The sequence below is a fragment of the Mesoplodon mirus genome, assembly GCF_964341445.2.
Source record: "Mesoplodon mirus genome assembly, chromosome: 14".
Classification (NCBI taxonomy): Eukaryota; Metazoa; Chordata; class Mammalia; order Artiodactyla; family Ziphiidae; genus Mesoplodon; species Mesoplodon mirus.
Genome location: NC_138990.1, coordinates 56330647 through 56347869, shown reverse-complemented (window position 1 = coordinate 56347869; position 17223 = coordinate 56330647). Strand labels below are relative to the sequence as shown.

Below are 17223 nucleotides of genomic sequence, written 5' to 3'. Positions count from 1 at the left end.
AAAAATTAATTTAAAAGATCCAGCGGAGAAAAACCATAATCCTGTACATTTTGATCACATCGCATCATCTCTGCTGCCACCTCAGCAGCCCCCCGGTTATTTTCATGCAGCCTCCCACCCTTACCAAACCCAGAGGCCAGCTTTGGGATCAGAGTTCTCCCCGGATCGCTCACTCACTCCCATGCGCCTCTGGGACAGGCTCAAAGGTACCAGAACATCATCTGGTACCAAGGAGGACTCTCAGCTGGGAAACCAAACCCGGGAACCTGAACCGGTTTTCCAGTACTCTGGTAGCCATATGGGCCACCCAAGCCCAGCAGTGAGGGAAGAGGGTGTTTATCATTAGTCTAAAGGCAGCCCCATCCTTCAGCCAACTCTAGGAACAGAGAGGTCCCTCCTTTCTCTCTCAGTGATGGTTCTGACATTTTAGTTCCTTTCAACCTCCAAGCAAATTGGACCTGAACACAGATGAACAGGAAGAGAAGTGACGAAAAGTCAGGGCTTTATTTTAATGCCGAGGTTTTTTTTCTTCTCCAATGCAGAATTCATATTAAAGAAACAGCAGGATGCCGACAGGAAACTGTAAGTAGAAATAACACTTAAAACAAGTCAGAACAGCAGGCGTATAGGTTGGTTTGTTTGTTAAATGTATCGGATTTTATTTTCTAATGAATGCCCTAAGAAAGGGGGGAATCATTCTGACAGCTGTTTGAAACCAATTTTTTTTTTTTTTTTGCGGTACGCGGGCCTCTCACTGTTGTGGCCTCTCCCGTTGCAGAGCACAAGCTCCGGACGCGCAGGCTCAGCGGCCATGGCTCACGGGCCCAGCCGCTCCGTGGCTCCTGGATTAGGGCACGAACCCGTGTCCCCTGCATCGGCAGGCGGACTCTCAACCACTGAGCCACCAGGGAAGCCCTGAAACCAAATTCTAAGTCCTCTTAGAAAGATGATACGGAGCAGGAGCAATCAGATTTCCATGAAGCGAGAGGAGGTCTCCACCAGCCCCCGTCGTCGATCAGATCTGTGAAGCTTAATGATTTATAATCCTGTGGATGAGGATCTAAATTCCTGTTTTAACTGATGCCTGTGTTACTTGGTAGAGAAAGTCTTTTGCTCACTTATGGGGAAGGTACTGATCGAGACATACACAAAATGCACATGTAAGTTGCCCACATTTATAACAAGTCATCTGTAGCTCTTTTCTAGGTATGATATTCCCAGAGAGAACAAAGTATATTTGCCTTAGAGGAAAGTGTTAATTTTATCCAGATTAACTAGCTAAATGATTTACACAGTCATGAATCAGAAAGAAAGATATAACTTTTAAAATGATTTAAATGAGAAAGCAAAAAAACTATTTGGGGAGCAGGGGTGGGAGTGAATTAACTGACAAGAGTGTTTTTAAATTGCCCTAGGGGTGAATTAAGCCTCCTGCTTTTTTGTCAGAAATGAGTAATTAGTAAAAGGAAGCAGCATAGTTCACATCTTGGCACTTTTATCCAGAATTAAGGTTTCACATTATACATTCCCACTCTATGTGGCACTTTATAGTCTACCTACAAACACCTGCACATCCAGTCAAGGATACCTTGGAGATCAGGTCTATGCAGACAGAGCAGTCTGAATCATTTAGAACACAATATGTGATGGATAAGATACAATAATTAAGGGAAAAAGCAGACTTGTCATCTAGATAATCCAAGTATCATCTCAGTTCCCAGAGGGATGGCCCTCCCTCCTCTTCCCTTCACCCAGATCACCTTCAAAACTCTGCTTTGAATGGTGCCTCCTACAGGAAGCCCTCCCTGGTTCACTGACCTAATCCTTTCATTTTGCTCCTCACCGCTACAAGTAGCATGTCTGTTTTTTGCACTTGGTCCGTAGTAGCTTATCTTATATCATTATTAAAGTGTTCCTTTGCCTTTGTGTCTTTATTTTATCTACCCCCTTATAGAGAAGTGCCTTAAGGACCCCACTGTGTCTTCCATTTGCTGGGTATTTCCCCAGGGTGCTCCCTGTCAGCAAGGAGGACTCACAGGACTGTTGCCTATCAACTGTGCACAGCCAGCATCAGACTGATGGCTTTGGCTTGGCTATCAGTCCTGTCTAAAAGTTGGGAGGGGGGGAAAATGTGAAATTATATAAATAATTTTTTTTTTTTTTGCAGTACACGGGCCTCTCACTGTTGTGGCCTCTCCCGTTGTGGAGCACAGGCTCCGGACGTGCAGGCTCAGCAGCCATGGCTCACGGGCCTAGCAGCTCCGCGGCATGTGGGATCTTCCCAGACCGGGGAACGAACCCGTGTCCCCTGCATCAGCAGGCGGACTCTCAACCACTGCGCCACCAGGGAAGCCCTAAATAAATAATTTTAATTAGATTCTTTTAAAATCTCCTGGAACCTGTTTCATTATCTGTTATGTAGAAATAATGTGAAATTTCCATCCCTTACCCTCCACCATGATTTTCTTTAAATTGGCTATTCTTGTTTTTTTTTTTTTTTTTTTTTTTTTGTTACGCGGGCCTCTCACTGCTGTGGCCTCTCCCCTTGCGGAGCACAGGCTCTGGACGCACAGGCTCAGCGGCCACGGCTCACGGGCCCAGCCTCTCCGCGGCATGTGGGATCCTCCCGGACCGGGGCACGAACCCGCGTCCCCTGCAGCGGCAGGCGGACTCTCAACCACTGCGCCACCAGGGAAGCCCTATTCTTGTTTTTTTTTTTGAATTGAGGGTTTCTTCAGGCTTGCTTGAATTTTACTAATCAACTCAAAACCCAGCCTGTGGGCTAGATGCAAGGCTGTGTCAGCACAGATGCCAGCTCAGGGCAGCAGTGCTTCCTTCTCAAAGGGACTGGCCTGGACACATTCCGAAGTTAATGCAATGTCTGTGGCTTGGGGGAGTTTGGCACAGTAAAAGGGTCTGAATTCCTACAGTCACTGACTCTGCAGCCCCTCTGGGGAGAAAGAAGGAAATGAAATTCTTTAACACATTCTCAAGTCCATGGAATTCTGGCAAACAACAGACATGGTTAATTCAAGATGGAGCTGAATTAAGATAGAGCCAGAGATTGGGAATTGATTTCCCAGGGATTGACGTAAAATATTTTCTATTTGAAACACTTTCAAAATGGAATTTCTTACCCTCTCTTTATTAATATCCAATGTATTCAGGAACCTATCCTGAGGCTGTTTTAGCCAAGACATGTAGGCTTGCACTTAAGAATGAGTGTATGTTGGGATTTGGGAAGGGAGGAGAAACTCGCTGTGAAGAAATGCATCCCTTCTGCTTCCGAGAGCCAAGGAGAGAAATCCAATCTGCAAAATGTCTCTCATCAGCTTTCTTTCCACCAGCATCTCACAAAATTTCCTCAGAGTTTTCAAGAAAACTGGTGGAAGAGGTCATGCTGACGATGAGGGGCAGCTGTTGGCAAATTAGCTCAGGTGTGGAGTTAGGCAAGAAATCAGGGGCTAAGGCTCCATGCTCCCAATGCAGGGGGCCCGCGGTTCGATCCCTGGTCAGGGAACTAGATCCCACATGCCGCAGCTAAAGATCCCGCGTGCTGCAACAAGGATCCCGCACACGGCAACGAAGTTCCCATGTGCCGCAACTAAGACCTGGCACAGCCAAATATCTAGGTAGATGATAGATAGATAGATAGATAACAGATAAATAGAAAATATTTTTTAAAAAAAGAAAGAAATCAGGCTAAGGGTTGGAACAACTAATGAAAGTGCTAAGAGCAGAATGTCCAGTTGACAGCACCGGTATGTATCCCAGTTGCCCAACTGTGATGATGCTGGGTAGTGGGAGAAGCCCATGAATGGGAAACCAAGAGGTGGGAGCAGTTTCCAACTGTCCAGTGACCAGGTTCTAACCATCTCTCCAGCACCCATCAGCGGGGGCCTGGCAGTGTCTTGCTATGCCTTTCTAGACCTAGGGTCCCCCATCTGTAAAATACGCAGGGCCAGCTCCATGGGCATGCACTGGGCTTAGTGCTCCACTGTCACCATCTTGAAATTCTTAATAACAAGGGACCCCATATTTTCATCTTGCACTGGGTCCCACAAATTATGTAGCTGGTCATGGAACTAAAAGTAGGATATTAAGGGGTTCTAGTTAAATGAATTGATTCATTTATATTATTTTGTTTTAAGCTATCTATAAAATTATCCTATGAAATCAGGGTGATGAGAGGATGGGAACTAGAAAGAGACCACACTTTAAACAAGCTTTATTGGCAAGTGGTGTGGTCTTGATCAAGAAGCTACTCCAATTAACTGACAAGGTTAGCTGAACTCCTCCATATAGATTAACTGTCAGCAATAAGATGCTGAGTTACTTACCAAACACGAAAATTTATACTCAAGGTATCTTAATCTCCTGGCTCTTTTGCTGTCAGGGGATGCTCATTCTAAACTATAATTCTCATTGAATAATACTACATAGAAAATGTATGGCTGTTTTAGTTTCTGGTGATTTTAGTTATATTAAGATCATAGTAATATTCACAATAAAAAGCAAACATTTATTAAAGACTGACTATGAGTAGGGATCTTTGTTAGGCTCTGGGATTTGAGATTTAGGGTTAGGATCAAAGTCGGGATTAAAGTTATAGGGGTTAGGATTAGGGTTAGGGGTTGGGATTATGATTAAGGCACAGTACCTGCCTTGGAGACATACTACACACAGAAACCTAGACAGACTATTCATGTGTATAAACAACATATACATGCTTGCACACACATACACACACTACAGAAAAAAAGAAGATTGGTTAAGGACCAGTGAGCCTCAGAATACTGCAGGAGTTCAGGGGAGGGCAATCTCAGGAAGCCAGTCTAAACCATCATGGTCCCCTTGGTGACAACAGGGTGGGCGTCATGGTATTCCCTGCAGCTGGTTCCTGTTCGAGTTTGGGAGTCACCGTTGAGTCAATGAATATGTGGTGACATCACTTCCCGGGAGGCTCTGGCTAGTTCTATGGAGACCCAGAGGTGAACAAGCTGAGGCTCTGGCCTCCACACAGCTCCAACCCAAGGGAACGAGGAACACAGATGTGTGACAGACGCCTCTCCGTGACCACCAGCCCCACCCCCTGCAGCTGAGCGACAGGAGGACTCTCAGAGAAGATGCTTCAATGTAATTCTCTTTGGGCTATTGATGGAGACAGTTGGAAAACAAGAAAAACATCAGTCGGGGGAATCAAAAGAAGCAATCTTCCATCAGTAGGAGTGCACCAGGGAATGGTGAGGTGAGAATGTGACTTAAGATAGAGGCTCGGGTTTTACTCATTAGCTGGCTGCCAGGTAGTCCCAAGATCTTCCCAATCCTATTTGCTCAGATTGACAATCACAAAAAATGTTACCTGACATTTCTAAAAGTAAAGAAATATGCAGCATCATTTTGCTTTGCTTTAAACAACTCTGATTTTTAAAATCCAAAGAGATAAATCACTGAAGAATCCCTGACTTTATAAAATGTCTCAATACAAGATGGCCTTAAAAAGGAAATTCCCACAGTAGTACATTTTAGGTAGAATTTGACTTCCACCCAAAAAATTTATATGCAACATGGAAGCAGCCCATATACTATATAAAGTCAGGTAGGCTTGAAGTTGATCCAAGTCATAAAAAAAATATGAAGCAGTCATTCTTCACCAAGATTATTCAATTGAGAAATCTGGAAGAGCAATCTAAACAACAATCTTCCTGTCAGTGGCTATATTATTAGACTGCAGCTTTCCAGTTTCCTGTATGTTGACAGGAAGCTGATCTCCTGAAGTAGAAAGAATAAGACAATGTATACCCGTGGGATCATTTCTTCAGCCCCATTAAATGTTAGTCAGGGCCAGTTTCTCTACACACAGCCCCTTCCACTGCAGAGAAAAGTCTGAAGTAACAGATTGGCACACAGGGATTTCCAGGAAAGTTCTAGAATGAAGTATTTAAATGATGACTTGTGAGCACTTAGAAATTGAGAAGTGATCACTGATTTGTATTTTCTTGAGCAGCCATCCTAAATGATTGATGAAAAGACTCATGTGAAACCAGAAGGAGGGCCCTAATAGAATATCACAGGGCTCTTCCCTGCTCAACTTTTTTTTTTTTTTTTTTTTCAGTACGCGGGCCTCTCACTGTTGTGGCCTCGAACCCGTGTCCCCTGCATCAGCAGGCGGACTCTCAACCACTGAGCCACCAGGGAAGCCCCCTGCTCAACATTTTATCAACTCCTAGAATAAACATTTGGAAAGCCCTTTTATCAAAATCATGTGGTACACAAAGCTGGAAGGCTAACATATTAGGTAGCAGAATCTAGATTCAAAGAGTTTCAGTAGTATGGAAGAAAGAATCAAAACAAACAAAATATAGTTTATAAGGGATAAATGTAAAATTTTACATTTAGGATTTTATATAAAGGAAAAAAATCTGGCTTGATGGAAAAGGTCATGTGACAGAGAACTAGGTGTCTTGGCTGGACACAGGTTTTACATGGGCCCTTAATGAAATATAGATATTAAAAACAACAACAAAACGCTAATGGATTCTTGGCAGTTAACATTTATTTCCTCCTTGGTTATCAAGGATTCTTATTTTCTTTATACTCTTCTGAACTTTTCCAAGTTTTCTACAATAAGCATATGCTATTTTTATGAACAGACAAAAATTACTCTTAGTCTTTGAAAATATTTGAATGACTGTCTATGGACGTTGGAGCAGGCTATTCTGTATAGTTTTAGAGGCTGGAACTAGGAAAAATGGCTAGTATCCAGTTCACAGTGGAGTGAATTCCTACTCCTGGAAGTGTCCACATAAACGTTGGCTAACTACAAAGGTAGCATAGCATAGCACGGTGGCTAAAAGCTCTGGTTCTGACAATGGCCTGACAATGGGTTCAAATCCTGACTGTGCCCCTTATTACTTGTATGACTTAGACAGGCATTCCACTATTTCTCCATCTATGAAAGATGCATGATGGTAACTGTACCCTTATGGTTACAAAGGATTCAATGGGTTCATCTGTATCAATGTTCTTAAGACAATAACTGGTCTATGCTCAATAAACGTTAGCTACTAGTATCTGTCAGAAGTGGTACAGAAAGGATGTCTGCTTCGCTTGAGAAATTAAACTAAATGATTACCAAGGGTTCCCTGCAATTCCATGATCTTATTGTTCTAGGTGGGAGATTGCCCCCCTCAGGTGGTACTCTCTTATTACCTAAGTCTGAAGTTCTGAACAGAATCCTGATAATAACAAAATTATTGCAGAAGAGGAAGTGTCCACAGGAGGATGCCGTCCAAAGGTTATGCAGAATCTCATGAGTTTCCTTACCAATAATAGAAAGGAGACCCAGCAATGGCACTGGACATGTAAGCCAAATTCATGATTGAGGTTCCAATGACTAGATAAAAGATAGGGCATGGGTGAAACAGTCAGAAGAAAAGGGAGCCAAAGGAATTACAGTAAACAAAAGTCTATGTTCACTTATTTATTCATTCATTCATTTGTTCAACAAGTGCATTTACCAAGCATCTTCTATGTATGTACTAGGCACTGTGCTGGCTCTAGGCACAGAAAACCAGGCAAAGTCCCTACCCTAATGGAGTCTACAGTCAGTGGGAAGTTTATTTGAACCAAATAGTCATACCAATAAATATAAAATTACAGCCATGATCAGCATATGAAGGAAAAGTACCCAGGGTCATATGGTAGAGATTTGCCCTGGGTATAGAGGTCAGGGAAGATAGCCCTGGGGAAGCCATGACTAAGCTAAGATTTGAAGAAAGGGGGGAAGTTACAAGATGAAGAGGGGCAAAAAGCAATTGGGGAGGGGAAGCATAGCAAGTAAAAGGAAGTGAAAGAAGACCAGAGTGACTGGTGTGCAGGAAGCATGGTGGAGCATGGTTTGAGATAGAGCTGTATGGGTGCAGGGCCTGTTAAGAATATTGTACCCTAAAATAATGGAAAGGCATTCAAGTATTTTAACCATTTTCAGGTGGCGTAGGGGTGGACATGAAGATCAGGTGAAGAAATCACTCTGGATACATTGTGAGAGGCAAAGGTCAAAATGGCTGCAGATAGACCAGTAAGGAGGCTTTTACAGCAATCTAGGTGAGAGATGATGGTAGCTTAGGATAGTGGGAAAGGACAAAGGGAGAGGAGTATGGATTCAGGAGAGGTTTAGAAGGCAAAATTGAATGTGAAGGGTAAAGCAGAGGAAAGGGTCCTGGAGCCTCCAAGTTCTGGCCTGCTTAACCCTTCAGTGAGATAGGGAGCAATGAAGAGATTTGAAGTGGGGCGGGGGGAGATAAAAAACTTGGTTTTGGGACAAAACTATAATTCAAGAAGATACATGCACCCCTATGTTCATAGCAGCACTATTCACAATAGCCAAGACATGGAAGCAACCTAAACGTCCATTGACAGATAAATGGATAAAGAAGATGAGGTATGTATTATATATACAATGGAATACTATTCAGTCATAAAAAGAATGAAACAATGCCATTTGCAGCAACATGGATAGACCTAGAGATTATCATACTAAGTGAAGTAAGTCAGAAAGAGAAAGACAAACACCATATGATATCACTTATATGTGGAATCTAAAATACGTCACAAATGAAGCTATCTATGAAACAGAGACAGACTCACAGACATAGAGAACAGACTTGTGGTTGCCAAGGGGGAGGTGTGGGGGAGGGATGGATTGGCACTAGCAGATGCAAACTATTATATATAGGATGGATAAACAACAAGGTCCTACTGTACAGCACGGGGAACTATATTCAATATCCTGTGATAAACCATAATGGAAAAGAATATAAAAAAAGAATGTGTATATATATGTATAACTGAGTCACTTTGCTATTCAGCAGAAATTAACACAACATTATAAATCAACTATACTTCAATTTAAAAAAGTAAAATTGGAAAAAAAGAGTTTGGTTTTGGATGTGTTACATTTTAGATGTCTGTGAGACTTCCCAAGTGGAAATGTTAAGTAGGAAGTTGGATACATGGGTCTAGAGCTCAGAGGAGAGATCTAGGCTGGGAAAACATTTTTGGCATGAATAAAATATAGAATAAGGAGAGAAGAGTGTCCAGGAATGAGCCTTGGGTATTTTAATATTATTGACCTGAGAAGAATAGATAAGGCTACAAAGGAGATAGCAAATTGACCTATGACCTGTGATAGACAGTGACCTGAGGAGTGAGTGGGAAGTGAGCAGTCCACAAGTATATTCTTTCTAGAAGTCTCTAGAAAGGGGAGAAGAGAATGTGATGGTTTGAGAAGAATGTACGGTTGGGATACGGTTGTCTCCACTCATCCCACTCCCCTCTCAATGGGCGTCTTGAGTATGCTTTAAAGCTGACAAGAAGAATCCAGTTGAGAAGAGACTGCAAATAAAAGCATGAGTAGAGAACATGCAGCACCACAGTGGGATAAGGGGCTAAAAAGGATACATGGCCAGGGACTTGCCTTTTGGCCAGGGAGATGACGCAGGAAGAACTGCCTGGTCACAAGGTGGTCACAAATAGTAGGACTCGATGTTATGACAATGCTGGTGGAGAATGAAGCAGCTGGGATCAAAGCTCTGTGTTTCTCCCTGGTTTAGGCTTCCAAGCCAAATATTTGTGAGAAATTGGTACGGTACTACCAAGAAATCTTAGCTCAGGTATCCCAGAGATTGGGTCCTTGCCCCAAATAGAAACAGCAGTGGTCCCTGTGGGTGGGAGTTCTTGGGTTCTCTTCTGAGTTGAAATCCAGACCAATTATTATCTGAGGAAATGATATCAGGCGTGTTTCCTCATTCAGGTCACAAGATTATTTCCCAGAACCATAATATTTTGCAAATGAAGAAACTGAGCTGCATCCCTAGCTATGGCTCATCTCAACCAGAATGGAAGAATTTGGAGTTTGCACGAGTCCAACTTTCCAGTGTTTTCTAAAGTATAGAATACCAACATGGCATGAAGCCATCGTCTGAGACAGTGTCTTTAGACACCCACTCCCAGGCCTTATGAAGTCACAGCAGCGAAGGAAATCCAGTTTGTCGTGAGCATCTGCTAGGTGCCAGGCTGTGTGTCAGTCTCGTTGGCAGGCATTATCTCATTTAATCCTCCTAACAGTCTCTGACTTCTGGATCTGAGCTTCTACCCAAGAAAAGAGAAATCCGCTTTGCCACCTTTCTGAGAGCTCCAGGCTGGTTCTTTTACTTCCCTGGTGGCCTTCATGTATGGCTCCAGGCTAACCTGGCCTGCCAGGCCCATGACAAAGTAGATTTTTGAGCTTATGGCAGCACATTTCCCTGAGCTTTTCCATAATTCTCCCAGCCAACCCAAGTGCCAGGAAAGGTCTGTATTTTTATCTCAATTTTCCTTTCTTCCAAGTTGTGTTCCAGACAAATATTTGTGGTCATTGCCCAATGAGACCAAAGTACACAAATGTCATGTGCTAATTAAAAAAAAAAAAAAAGATAAAAGGCAGGAGGAAGGATTTTCTGAGTACTTACCAGAGACCTAATACATTATTTTTTAAGCCAACAACCCAAGCTTAATTCCAACCCGCACTGTCAAAATCCTTTCATCTCTCAATTGACAGAACCAGAGCAAGCCACTGAGCAGGGCTTCTAGGAGGAAGTGAGGTTTCCAGCAAATAGAAGGCAAACTTCTTCTCCTCTCCATTTCTCAAAGACACATTTCGTCTGTGCTTGGCCACTAGGGACACTTAGGATCAACACTTTCCTTGTCGCTAGTCACCCTACCATAACTGCAACACCTCCTATGAGAATATCTCCCTAATCAGCTTTTATGTTCTGAATTTCCATAAATTTTTCTTGGTACTGGTTTTTCCCAGTTTTATAATCAGGTGATATAAGCATACGTAGAATGCTGACCACTGACCCCAGACTCATAAAAGCAATCCCTAAACAGTTTGTTCCTAAGAAACAGCAGCTCCGATCCCAAAGGATACTCCTTCACAGGGCAAATAAACATGATGTGTCTGTAATTCCAGAGTGCCCTGAGGATTGCTGAAGTGGGTCAGGGATTCAGATGGCTGCCCCATTCCCATCTGGGAGGAATTCCTGCTTCCTTCCCTCTCCAACCTTTGTCTGCCTGCCCCCAACTCCCCACACTTCCTCCGAGTAAAAATGAGGGAGGCTTTCCTCCTCCAAGTTTGCACCCACCTGTCCCTGAGTTCAGTAATGAATTAATCAATAACAATGTACTGAATACCAGCTACATGGGAGACTAGGTTACCTTTCATTACCTCTGTCTGCATAGCTCATTAAGGATGAGGAACATAACTCTTTGAAAACACATACTGTAGAAATGCTGAATAATAATAACTATTAATAACACATCAGCCTAAGTGGAAATCGAGTTTTACTCAGGTGGATAAAATTACCTGCAGAGTACAATACACCTAAAGTGAGTCAGCACCCAGACACTTGTGCTGTTCGTAACAGTGATATTCTTTATTCAGTCTGTAAGTCACACCTGGCATTCAAAGCCTGTTTCTCAAACACAAGGCCCTTGAAAGCTTTTCCTTTTTAATATATATGTGCCATTGTCTTTTTCACTAGAATAATTTCGAGTTACGGGCTCTTTTCCCAACAAGATCAGGTAGGAAAAAAATGTTGATGTGAACTTATTGTGTGTTGAATTCATCCTTTTCTTCCTTCAGCGAGCATGTGCTGCAGGCCTGCTATGCTTCAGGCATTAGGCCAGGCACTGAGCTACCAGGGTGAGCAAGACACAGTTATGCCCACAAGTTGCTCACAGTTTAGCAGGTACCTACCCAAATTACAGCAACTGTTACAGATGCCATAACAGACGTCTGTGAAGTCGTTATGGTAGGGGCCCAAAAAGCCGTTAAGGTGGGTTCTACCTATGAAAGGTCATAAAAGACTTTACAGAAGAGATGGAAAACAATCGCTTGGCCAAAAATGCATACCATTTCAGATTCACATTCAAGCATCATGTTTCAATGCATTTTGTCATTAAGTGACTAATCTCTCTAAATACAAAAGAATTTGTTATTTCTGGCAGAAATGATAGTCAAGCTTAGGAACTGCGGTACTGGCTCGATCAATATGTGAGATGTTTTTAATTGAGGTCTGTGGTTTGTATATTCTTCTATAGAACAATCCACAATTGCTGTCAAATTTTTCTATTCTCAGCTGGCTGATATACAAATAAAATAAAGCAACACTTTCAACCCATTCTGCAAAAATCTTCTGGCCCAGTATCTACTAAAGTTGCACATCCTAGAGTAGTGACTTCACTATTTAAAATATATCTGGTGAAATTTGAATAAGCTCTGCAGTTTAGTTAATAGTTTTGTACCAATGTTAATGTCTTCATTTGGAAAATTGTACTACGGTTGTATAGATGTTAAAATTGGGTGAGGGAATATATGGGAAAGCTCTGTACCAGTTCTGCAACTTTTCAGTAAATTTAAAATTAGTTCAAAATAAAAAGTAAATAATACATGTGTGCGCGTACAGATGCATTTACATTTTTTATGAGATCAATGCTACACAAAGTGTGTTCCACAAATTCTTTTTCTTTGGTGGGGGGCTTTGAGTCACCCACCCATGAGGTCTTTTCTACAAGCAGTTTCTTTTATCTCCATGAAGATTTTATTTATAAAGTGCAGCTTATTTATAAAGTGCAGCTGTTAATATCTACTTTTTTTTACTTTACATTTTTTTAAACACTTTTTAAAAAATAAATTTATTTTATTTATTTTTATTTTTGGCTGTGTTGGGTCTTCGTTGCTGTGTGTGGGCTTTCTCTAGTTGCAGCAAGTGGGGGCTATTCTTCGTTGCGGTGCGCGGGCTTCTCATTGCGGTGGCTTCTCTTGTTGTGGAGCACGGGCTCTAGGCAAGCAGGCTTCAGTAGTGTGGCACATGGGCTCAGTAGTTGTGGCACATGGGCTCAGGAGTTGTGGCTCGCGGGCTCTAGAGCACAGGCTCAGTACTTGCGGCGCACGGGCTTAGTTGCTCCGCGGCATGTGGGATCTTCCTGGACCAGGGCTCGAACCCGTGTCCCCTGCATTGGCAGGCAGATTCTTAACCACTGCATTACCAGGGAAACCCTACTTTTTTTTTTTAATTGAAGTATAGTTGATTTACAATGTTATGTTAGTTTCAGGTGTACAGCAAAGTAATTCAGTTACATATTATATATATCTAAGAATATATATAATATGTATTATATATATAAGAATATGTATTTTTTTCAGATTACTTTTCCATTATAGGTTATAATAAGATACTGAGTATCGTCCCCTGTGCTATACAGTAGGACATTGTTATTTATCTATTTCATATAAAGGAGTGTGTATCTATTAATCCCAAACTCCTAATTTATCCCTCCCCTCCTCAATATCAAAAATAAACCAAGCAACCCAGTCAAAGAACGGGCAGAAGACCTAAACAGACATTTCTCCAAAGAAGACATACAGATGGCTAACAGGCACATGAAAAGATGCTCAACATCACTAATTATTAGAGAAATGCAAATCAAAACTACAATAAGGTTATCACCTCACACCGGTCAGGATGGCCATCATCAAAAAGTCTACAAATAATAAATGCTGGAGAGGGCGTGGAGAAAAGGAATCCTCCTACACTGTTGGTGGGAATGTAAATTGGTAGAGCTATTATGGAGAACAATATGGAGGTTCCTTAAAAAACTAAAAATAGAGTTACCATATGATCCAGCAATCTCACTCCTGGGCATATATCCAGAAAAGGTGAAAGCTCTAATTTGAAAAGACACATGCACCTCAGTGTTCATAGCAGCACTATATATAACAGCCAAGACATGGAAGCAACCCAAATGTCCATCAACAGATGAATGAATAAAGAAGATGTGGTATATACGTACAATGGAATATTATTCAACCGTAAAACAGAATAAAATAATGTCATCTGCAGCAACATGGATGGACCTAGAGATTATCATACTAAATGAAGTCAGACAGAGAAAGACAAATATCATATGATATCACTTATATGTGGAATCAAAAAAATGATACAAATGAACTTATTTACAAAAGACTATTATTACTATTACTAATCAGACTATTACTAATCAGACAAACTAAATATGGAAACTGAAAGCAAGCGTTTAGAAACTTTTATAACAATTTAACATTTCCACAATATTTAAGCATATGATTGTTTTCCTAAAAATTTATTTTTATTGCATTTTTTAAAAGTATCAATCTATATTAGTCAGAGTTCTCCAGAGAAACAGAATCAACAGGATGTGTGTGTGTGTGTGTGTGTGTGTGTGTGTGTGTTTATATATACAGAATTCCTTCTTGCTCAGGGGAGTTCAGTCTTTGTTCTATTAAGGCCTTCAACTGATTGGATAAGGCCCACCCATACTATAGAAGCAATCTGCTTTATTCAACTACTGATTTAGCTGTTAATCTCATCTAAAAAAACCACTTTCACAGAAACATCCAGAATAATGTTTGACCAAATGTCTGGGCACCCTGGCCTAGCCAAGTTAACACAAGTTATCACATAGTCCATGACAGATTGGAAGACAGTTTAAGAAGCATTGTACAAGACAACTTTTAATAGTCGACCAAATAGTTCCATTAATAAAAAACATTCAGACTAAGAATGTTCATTTTATGTGGAAACAGGGGAACCACTGTGAGCAGTGCCCTGAATGGTCTGGGGGAAAAAAACTGAATCACTTTTCTATACTCACCATTGAGCTTAAGCCATTAAAATCCACCTTTGCCCTTTGAGACAGTGTGTATAGCTCTAATCTTGAGGTTTCCAAACTTTCCCAATTCACAGCATCTTAGTGTCTCAGTAATTTTTTCACAGAGCACCTAGGCCAAAAGAAAAAAAAACCTAACATAAATCTCATTTATCCAGTAGAAAGTTCCCAACAACTTAGCCATTTGAAAATAAAATACACATAAATTGAAAGAAAAAATATTTTTATTTTGTTCTTAACCACAGTTATTTATAAAAGGATATGTATGCCAGGCATTGAACATCGTCTCTCAAACCTTGGAACCTGTATAGACACCACCACTTATTCACCTCGTGTTCACACTGATTTTCACTTACTACTTGCATTTTATAACAGCTGCTGAAAATCCAGCTTCTCAAAGATAAGACATCTTTGAAAGGAGTGCAGCACAATCTAATGTTGAAACTGTGAACGAACTTGACCAAGTAGTTCACCTGGTGGCCAACAGATGTCAAGCATCACCACATCTCCCTCAACATTTAGCCTATGCCACGGGACGTCCATGAGTTTGCTGCGGAGTCCTGGGCAACTAGCGCATAGTTTGGGATTCCTGGCTCTATTCTTTTTCCATTTTTGATTCTGTTCTCCCATTTGTAAAATATAAGCACCCACTTTAAGTGTCTAGCAACTACCTCTGTTAAAGTTGGGATTAAGCAGAATATAACATTTACTGTCATGTTATAACTCCGACCTTTCACTGCTAGCACTCAAGAAGCTGTGTAGTCCATCCTCTGTTCTTTGTCTCTGGTAAAGGCTGTAGAGGATGAGAAGGCTCCCAATGGCCAGGCATCCCAAATATGCGTCTTGGAGAACAGAACAAAATCTTTTGCTCTGTTATACATTTAAATAAAAATACAGTTTTTAACCAAGCTCATAAATAAAAATAGAGAACAGATGGGTGGTTCCTGGGGGAGTGAGGGAGGGGGACAAAATGGGTGAAGGAGGTCAAAAGGTACAAACTTCCAGTTATAAAATTAATAAGTCATGGGTATATAATATACAGTGTGATAACTACAGTTAATAATACTATATTGCATATTTGAAAGTTGCTAAGAGAGTAGATCTTAAAAGTTTTCATCATAAGAAAAAAAATGTTGTAACTATGCATGGTGATAGATTTAACTAGACTTATCATGGTGATCATTTTGCAATATATACAAATATCGAATCATTATGTTGTATACCTGAAACCAATAAAATGTTACATGTCAGTTATACCTCAGTTTAAAAAAGAGAGTACAGGTTTTAACTCATGATGTTATCTTTTAACAGATCATTAGATCAAGACTGAAAGCAGTACAAAAATAGGTAGAATTTGGTACCTTTCTCCTAATTTTTAACCATTCTCAATCACATTTTAATCTAATCCTGATTTTTCTTTCCAATTATATTTGTTTCACTCACCCTAAATTCCTGTCCCTTGGGTCATGTAAATGGCTCTAACAGGAGTACTTTGGGACTTAAGCATGGCTTGAAATCAAAGCCTTTGTTTTTTCATCTGGGTCAATATGTTCTCTTCATCATTACAGTTGTCGTCATCATCATAATATGAACAATTTATCCTATTTGGCTAGTACCAACATTCGGAGAGATGGCTTCCCTCTGCGTCCTGTTTCTAGCTTTTCCTGGCTCCTTTTCCATAGGCAGAGGCAAGGGGAGAAAGAGAGAGACTCATATATCTTACACTAGGGGGCTTCCCTGGTGGCGCAGTGGTTGAGAATCTGCCTGCCAATGTAGGGGCCATGGGTTCAAGCCCTGGTCTGGGAGGATCCCACATGCCGCGGGGCGGCTGGCCCCGTGAGCCACAATTACTGAGCCTGCGCGCCTGGAGCCTGTGCTCCACAAGAGAGGCCGCGATAGTGAGAGGCCCGCGCACCGCCATGAGGAGTGGCCCCCACTTGCCGCAACTAGAGAAAGCCCTCTCACAGAAACGAAGAGCCAGCACAGCCATAAATAAATATATTTTTTTAAAACGGCAAAATTCATATATCTTACACTCCCTGCAAGATTGTCTCTTCCTGGCAACAACAAAAAAGACTTTCTCTTTCTCTGCCTCTCTCTCTCTCCCCACTCCTTTTCATAAAGATCCCCTATGTTGGGCTTCCCTGGTGGCGCAGTGGTTGAGAGCTCGCCTGCTGATGCAGGGGACGTGGGTTCATGCCCTGGTCCGGGAAGATCCCGCATGCCGCGGAGCGGCTGGGCCCGTGAGCCATGGCCGCTGAGCCTGTGTATCCAGAGCCTGTGCTCCGCAACGGGAGAGGCCACAACAGTGAGGGGCCCACGCACCGCAAAAAAAAAAAAAAAAAAAAAGATCCCCTATGTTCTTTTATCTACTGTCTATTACCACCTTCATATAGTTGATACAACCTACCTCTGATATTAAGCTACTGTCTTGTAATGGAAACTACATTCCATCGCCAAGGATAAATCCAA

The 17223-nt window shown here is 41.6% G+C and overlaps 1 long non-coding RNA gene across 2 annotated transcripts in view; it reads right to left on the bottom strand.

Annotated features, from left to right (window-relative positions):
* The window catches only part of LOC309815293, a 117362-nt gene that overhangs the window by 27088 nt on the left and 73051 nt on the right, over window positions 1-17223 (bottom strand). The window contains exon 4 of one of the 2 annotated variants that reach the window (XR_014295837.1): window positions 14737-14863. This is a non-coding gene — a long non-coding RNA (uncharacterized lncRNA). Of the gene's footprint in view, window positions 1-14736; window positions 14864-15922; window positions 15975-17223 lie in introns of those variants that run through there. The other variant, XR_014295838.1, reaches the window with a different exon arrangement.